An 8,883-nucleotide genomic window follows, 5' to 3' on the forward strand; every position below is an offset into this window, starting at 1 on the left:
GCTTCAAATAGCTTCCATTAGGCTCATGGATGAAGGATTGATGAAGATCTTGGCACGGTTTGTGAAGAAAATTGCAGAAAAAGTGAGAGAGAAAAGATGAAAAGTTTTGGATCTAGATCTCAATTTCCAAATTCTGTTATGATTATGCTTTTATATGTGATGTTAAGCATGTTGCTAATCATGTTTAGTGTAATTGCAAAGGTTTAAGTGAAAACCAAGTTTTATGACCAATTTGCAATCCACCCTCATGTGCATGAAAAACCAATGTAACAGTGCATTTTCTGCTTCAATTCAATTGGAAATGTGATGCAGAGGCAAATGCAAGTGGAATTGAGTGAATACAATGAATATTTTTCAAAATGCCTCTTTTCCCTCCAAAATTCAAATTAAGTCATGTGAAAAATGCACTTTTTGTGTGATGATTTTTAATGAAATGTGATGCATGAATTGAATAGAGGAGATCAAAAGAAATTTTCTCCAAAAAGTCTCACTCCATTTGGCCTTGTGGATCAAAAGTTATGCACTTTTGAAATTTAACTTTTCTTGACAATGATTTGATCATAACTTGCCAACCACACATGAGAAATTCAAGTTCTTGGACTTTTTGGAAAGGTGAGAGAAAGATCTACAACTTTCATGTTGGACAAAATTTCATTTGAAGCATTTTTGGACATGTAATTTTGAGGAGAAAACCTTTCCATTTTTGGCAATTTTGAATTACAAGTCACTTTCTATTTTTGGAAAGTTTTCATCTGACTTTATTTTCTTCAATGTTGATCTTTGACATGTTAAATGAAAATTGTTTGGACATGAATTAAGTGTATCTAACCCTCTCCCACCTCCAAATCCATCAGTTGACCTTTGGTTGACTTTTTCTGACTGATAGATGAATGGGCGATGCACAGATGATCTTGAGCCTCAAACTCCTGATGAAATGGCTCAACCATGAAACCCTAGCTTCCATAAGATCATTGAAACCATAGAATGATCTCTCATCTCAATGAAGACCTCATCTCCTTAACAAGCCCTGATTGGCATGATGAGATGATTAGGGTTGGCCAGAGGTCAAAACCCTAATCTCAAGGTATCTGATCAAGCACAATGAATCTCTTAGTGATGACAAGACCATGATGATGATGATGTACCATTTCAACCAAGATAATGATAAATCCTCCTTGAGGGACCAAGAAACCCTAGTTGATGCACAACCCTCAGATGGTCAGTGATCCATTCATAAAACCCTCAGCTTGAATATCTATTAACCTCTTTATCTTCTGATCAAGACCTAGGAGGATGACTTGCCTGATGTTGCCATATGATATGCAAATATGCAATGACTAATGACCTAAAAATGAAATGCAATATGCTAAGCTAGTCCCAAGAGAGGAGGGCAAATTTTGAGGTGTTACACTTCTCACCCCTTTTGCTTTGATGGTGTCCATCATGCACATCTTGAAGATACTTAGAAGTAGAGTTTGCTGTAGCAAGTGAAAGTTAGCTCCCAGAGTTACTTTGTTTAGTACATTGTTATGTTATAAGTCTTGTTGTGATCCTGTAACATCGGGGTTGGGAATGTTTTTATTGTTTTATTCAACTTGTGTTTTGATAATAGAGAGTCATATGTTATGCTCTTGACATTTTGAGCTTATGTTATAATGGAGATTTTTGTCACATTGATTTAATTCAAATAAAGTATTTTATTGAGACTTAATCATTGTGAAGCATGCTTGTTTGATTATTTCTGCTGCGATGATACCCTAAGTGAAGGTAAGCATGTGATGACGGGTGTATTAGAATGTTTTATATTATTTGGGAGAAAGTTTTGTTTTATGATGAGTGACATCCTAAATATGTGCATTATGTTCAATGCTGTAATTATTCTATAATTTATCTGTTACGAGGTTTAGGGTGTTACACATAGGCTCCGCTTAACCACCTGATCTATTGACCTTTTTACTTTGACTTAGGTTTTGTGTGAATGCCCCATGGTAGTCTCTCCACGCGCTCTTATCCCGGCCCTTTTGATCTTTTGTATGCATGTTAGATGGTTGAGATTCAGCCAACTCTTTTGAATCTCTCTTCCATCTGACTAAGGCCACGTTGGGCCAAGCAACGCATAGGCTTCCATTGGGCCTCATAGTTTTTAGCACCCCCTATGTTTTTTTATTCAACTTTGTTTTTTTTCTCTTAATTGTGGATTGGGTCATGGGCCATATTCTATTTTATTTAACATCGTGACTCTATAATACTCTATTATACCCTCCTCATTTTAATATTTTATTTTATTATTTTATTTATTTTTTAAATTGTTTTAATTAATTAAATAATTACATGATTATTTAAATCATTGCAATGAGTATTTCAATATTAAAAACCTTTGATTCAACATCAAGTGGTATTTTCGAAACTTCTCATTTTTCGATCGATTTCGAGTTAACACAAATCAAACCTCGATCTCTATTGGGTGCACTTTCTAAATCAAAATAAAATACATAATCTTTTTTGAATATCATTTCCTCAAACAAATCGAATGAAAAGGGATAAATTGGGCGTAAACCATGTTATTTCCCGAGTATTTGAACACTGGTTGTAGAGCTCGATGTTCGAAGACTCGTAATCCGCCTTAAAACACAATAATTAACCAAATTTGGTTTGTTATTATATAAACAAAAAGTATTAATTGGTTTTAGACCTGGTTCTTCCCCGAGTATTTGGATACTAGTTGTAGAACTCTCTATGTGCATACTCGTCTTCCGTTAAAAAACGTTACTCAATTTTCCTCACACCTTTTATAATAATTTGGACGAAAAAGGATTGATTGGGTTTATAACTCTTTTTCCCTCGAGTATTCGTACACTGGCTAAAGAGCTCGTTGTGTGAATACTCATCTTCCACTCAAAAACACTCAACCAATTTAACTTATCTTTCTCTCCATGCACGATCAAAAACCTTTTTAAAAAAAATATTGTTTAATCCATTCTACCGTGATACAAACAAACATTTAAGCCTCCAACTATGAGCATACAAGCAATGTTTAATCGCTAGAATATGATCTAAACATTCGTTCAATAAAATCGACCAACCAATACATAGTTTTCCACGAAGAACTATGTAGCTTTGAACTCCTCATCGCACCTGAGGATACGTAGGAGCAAGACTTGCAATCTTATCAAACACCCTAATAAAAACATTTTTGTGATCCCTTTTCTTTTCCTCTTGGATTTGTAATCCCCCGAAGAAAAAAATAAATATAAGTTAACATTATATTCGCAAATTTAACTAAATGGTTCTCGTTGAGTACAAAGGATGTGAGGGGTGATAATACCTTCCCCTTGCATAATCAAATCCTGAACTCGAATTTGGTTGCGACGACCATTTTCTTTTTATTTAAGGGTTTTATCGATACTTTTCCTTTTTAGAATAAATAAAGTTCGGTGGCGACTTTGTTTATCACCCTGAGCGTGCAAGCACTTCAGGTCTATTTAAAATATTTTGATTTATATTTATTATTTAAAATATGTGGGGATTAAATATTATTTATTTTTAGATAATTTAGAATATTAGATATGTGGTCAATGTTTAGATTGTTTTATTCTATTATTTGTAATGCAGTTTGATTTTGGAAAAAAAAAATATTTCTATTAAAAAAATTGATTTCACTAAATGGATGGTGACGGGGCGGGGATACCCGAGCAGGTTTGGGACGGGTTTGGATTTTAATTTTCCACACCCGTTTGGGTTTGGGACGGGGAATGATGATTGTTTGGGGATTCAGGTTTAGATTTGGGGGAGGTAAAAACTGTCCCCGGCCAGCCCCATTGCCATGCCTAGATGAACTCTTTTCCATTGAAAATTCAGATTTCTTAAGAAAGAGCAAGAAAAAAAGAGCCATTGTCACTACTAGGATGAGAGGTGCTCTCGTAACTCCCAAACATTCCTACTCCAACGACCATGTAGTTGATTGTTCCATCGACCCGCCTAAAGTTATTCATGTGTTCATACAATTTCATAAGTTCCCTATTGTTGGAAGGTTTTGTCGCATTACCCCTCTCGTATAATTCTCTAATAATCTCTATTTCTAGAAGAAAAAAAAAGAAGGTTGAAGAAAGAGATGAAAGAGTTATACCTGTTTGTGAAGGAACGAGATGAATCCAAGATTGAAGAAGTTTTGAATGCAACATGACTTACTAAAGAGAAAACTTTGCAATAGCATGGTTAAAAATAGGTTCAGTATCTCCTTTTATAAGGGCACAAAACCTAGGCCATATAGGCTATGATTTCTTTTTGCTAGGTACACACCAGCAACTGAAGAATGAACTGCTGCGTGTCTTACTTCCCTACATGTGTTATTGGACCAAGGCCCCTCTAAAGACCCTGCTTCCGAAGATGGATCCATCATGAGAAGCATTAATGTTGTACATGATGCCTTAGGTGACGTTTGAGGGACTTGTCCCATGTTTTTATTAAGGGACTCCCCACACGCTTTGTTTGAGGGATTTGCCTCATGTTTTGCGTGAAGAATTAGTCCCAAGTCTCGCTTCAAGGGCTCGCCCCAAGCTTCACTTGAGGATTTTTCGGAATTTTAGGATGGTGATACGCCAGAATTACATCACTATGTCTATTATAAGGCTTTGTGATTTAGGATTTGTTGATTGAGATCATTTATTTGGGCCCGAACAAGGGATGCTCCATGACAAAATAGCATATGGAAGAATCAAGCTAGAGGCAAGAAGGGGCTTAGACGCCCAAAGTGGGCTAGTCGCCTAAAATGCGTTTGGGTGCCTGAAGTGATTTGGTCGCCTGGAGGTTATGACAATTCGGTCAATAGGGCTTGGATCTGACACCCATGATTTTCCTCGCTTATTACACGTAGTTTATGAAGAATAACTGTTGAAGGATGTCAGACGATGAGAAACCCCAACTCCCCACAATTTAAGGGAGAATGAGTATTTTCTATCCTGCCTTCCTGATGATGAAACTATGGAAATCGCTCCTAGCTAAGCTCATGGAATTTCTATAAATGTCCTAAACTCTAAGGTCAAGAGATGAAACACAAATTTAAGAGAGAAAATAAATGATCTCTCACAGTCACCACATGAAGATATTCTCCTCCTTTTACTATTGTGTTTTTATCAAATACAACAATAATTATTCAATTAGATTTTTTTTTTTTAGGGTTGATTACTTTATAAAGTTTTTATTATTTTCAGTAATTTATGCATATTAACTTTCATTGATTTTTCATATTTTTAAATTTATTGTTATAAACTAGGAAGAGATTTGTGTGTACATGTCGAGTAATATGAAGAGTAATGTCAATACATTAAATATTTCGACATAAATAAACAATATAAAAGACAAACAAAATATTGGAAGCTTTAAAGATTATTTTAAATAATTTTTGCCACAAACTACAAATAAATAATAAATAAAATTGGATAAAAAAGAAATATAAACTAGTAATTGGTTGAAAATATGAATCATAGAGTATCGGTGGTAATGAATGATTGATATTTATTCTTGTCTTTTTTTGTTTTCTTAAGCGTCTGTTTGGTTCAAATGAAGGGGAAGGAGGAGATTTTAATGAAAGGAATGGAATAGGAGGGGAGGGAGTTTTTCTAATTATATATATAATAGATAAAAAATATAAAATAAATCGTTTGAATTTTGATATAAAAAAATATAATAGTATAACAAAATTAAAAGGAAAAAATGAATATTAAGAACTTCATGCCCATCAAAAAATGCATAAAAATACCTCATATTTTAACACAAATCCAAGGTGGGTAGCTAAATCATCTACTTGAGAAACAATTGATCCTTGCAAAACACAATGCAAATTGACAAAAGTGCATTTTTCAGAGTATCAATTTACACTTGAATGAACTTACCAAGAACATCAGCATCTATCGGTTGTATATGTATTAGTATGACAAGACTGCATGCCAAGAGCATTGAGATTGAGACCTTAGTATATATTCATCTTTTAAATTTCTTAGAGGTAGACTGGTCAAGGTGGTTGCAATATAAACTTTCTTAACAATTTCCTGTGCCACTATTAATAATTTGAAAATTGAAAGAAAATTATGTTTTGTATATACAAAGAAAATTATGTTTTGTATATATACAAAGAAAATTTTGTTTTGTATATACAAAGAAAATTTACAATATGCCTTGATAAATAAATTGCCCCCAATTTTCTCCATATAAAAAATGTTCAATGTTCTTTCATCACACTGCAGTAATTTTGTAACAATGTTAAGGTAAACTATAGAAGTAAAATGTATCATCCATTCAAAAGAGAAATCATAGAAAATAACCTTTTAAAGAAGTTTGAGCTTCTGTTTTTCTTTTTACAATAACAAAAAATCCAAAACAAATTCATTTTCTATTGATAATAGTGAATATGTCTAACTTTACGATCAAAGCAGCCTTTGTAAACATTGGTTTAGCCATGTCGTTGCAATAACTGAAAAAGTTTTACTTTTTGAATTAAAAATTCAATCGGATTGTATGAGAGTTGTAGGAACTGAAACGAATCCTAGAAGTATATAAGTATTTGCAATTTACATAAAAAAAATATCTCAAATGAATCATTTATAAATTTTAGAAGATATGAGAATTATCCACAATAAAGTCATATATTTCAAGTCATCAAGTTTTACTACTAACAATTTCTATCATTATCTATTTATCAAAAAATTAATATAATTTAGATAAATTAAATATAGATAAAAAATTTAATTGAAATACACCGACAGTGTAAAAGGATTTTATACAATCAATTTATCATAGACGTTGAATATTGAAACAAATTTGACTTTTAATTTAAAATCCTATAAACTAAGGGCCAGTTTGTTTTAGCTTTAAAAAAATGGATTTTTTATTTGTATTTTCGAAAATGGATTCTACAAAAATGTTTTTCAAAATATTATAAGTTTTTTTAAATTTATTTTCTATAAATTAAAAGATTGAATTGTTCATTCTATAACATAAATATACATTATTGAAGATCAAAACATAGTCAAAATCACAATTTTTTTAAAAAGTTGTATTTTAAAAATGATTTTTATGAAAAACTATTTGAAATAGCTTCAAAATTAAGTGATTTTTTGAAAATTTGATATCCAAAAAAAGTTTCGATAAAATGATGAAATACCTAAAATAACATTTTAAGAATAGTTATTCAAACCAAATTTTCATTTGAAGCTTTTATTAAAAGTTTCTTTGTAAATTTTTTTTACAATAAAATTTATAACACTATAAAAATCATTTTTAAAAAAAGTCAAAACAAATGGACCCTAATTCAAACGGATGATAGTGATAAATCGACCGTATAAAACTTTTTACACTAACAATGAATAATAATTAATCTCATAGATAAAATTTAGTGAAATCTCAATTTCTCCTCCTAACAGTTTATACCTATAACATTAAAATTAAAATTAAAAAAAAACTCCTAAGAAATTATAATCATCAACTTATACTAAAATAAATATATGAAGTAGAAGAAATTGAGATTTTTCCTAAATCCTAAATCATCAACGTATAGAAAATCTTTAGAAACCCTAAACGTTAGATCAACCTCAAACGCATACGATTGATTCGAATAAAGAGTAGAAGAAATTTACGAAAGACTAACTGTATTTGTGAAGAGATGGATAATCAGAAAAAAAAAATTGAAAGATTGATAAGCAGATTTTGTAAAATATATGTAGAGGGTTCATAATTATGATAAATGATTCAATCCTTTTAAGTGGCAAATTTGATTTCCCAAAAACGACGGATGAATATTGGAACAAACAACGATAATAATATTAGAAAAAACGACGGATGAATATTGGAACAAACAACGATAATAATATTAGAAAAAACAACGGATGTATTTTGAAGATGAAAAAGTGCAATGGACATCTACTATAATAAATTGAAATCATTAGTTTTTTATTTAATTATTTTTTAATAAGGGTAAAGGGTGTGTTTGTTTCAAGTTTATAAATAACATTTGAAATCTTATTCCCATCATTATTATTACTTGAAATAATATTTTTATCCAAGTGTTTGGTAAAAACTAAATTTTCTAAGAATGTTTATAATATTTATTTAATTTAAAAATTATAAAAAATAAAATAAATAAATAAATGTGAGTAGTAGTGGGGAGTTGTAGTTAGTTGAATTTTATTCTCATGAGAATGTTGGATTCCCACCCTTTAAGCCTTGGAATAAAAATAAAAGAACCATGTGAAAATAAAATTCCTGGGAATAAAATATATCTTGGAATAATTTTTAAAAAATTAAATCAAACATGGGAATGTTGCATTCCCATGATAATATTCCTAGAAATGTTTTTTAAAATCTTACAACAAACACACCCAAAGTGTTTTAGGGTGTGTTTGTTTCAAGTTTAGAAGTAACATTCCTTGAAATCTTATTCCCATCATTATTATTACTTTGAATAATATTCATATCCAAGTGTTTGGTAAAAACTAAATTTTCTAGGAATGTTTATAATATTTATTTAATTTAAAAATTATAAAAAATAAAATAAATAAATAAATAAATGTGAGTAGTAGTGGGGAGTTGTAGTTAGTTGAACTTTATTCCCATGAGAATGTTGGATTCCCATCCTTTAAACCTTAGAATAAAAATAAAAGAACCATATAAAAATAAAGTTCCTGGAAATAAAACATATCTTGGAATAATTTTTAAAAAATTGAATCAAACATGGGAATGTTGCATTCCCATGACAATATTTTCAAGAATATTTTTTAAAACCTTGAAATAAAAACATCCTTAGGGTTAACTTATGGTTTAGTCGGTGGGTAACATGTGAATGTTGGTTAATATGATTAAAGTTGAATAGAGTAATTAATACAGTATATT

Source organism: Lathyrus oleraceus, chromosome 5 (genome assembly GCF_024323335.1).
Source record: "Lathyrus oleraceus cultivar Zhongwan6 chromosome 5, CAAS_Psat_ZW6_1.0, whole genome shotgun sequence".
Taxonomy (NCBI): Eukaryota; Viridiplantae; Streptophyta; class Magnoliopsida; order Fabales; family Fabaceae; genus Lathyrus; species Lathyrus oleraceus.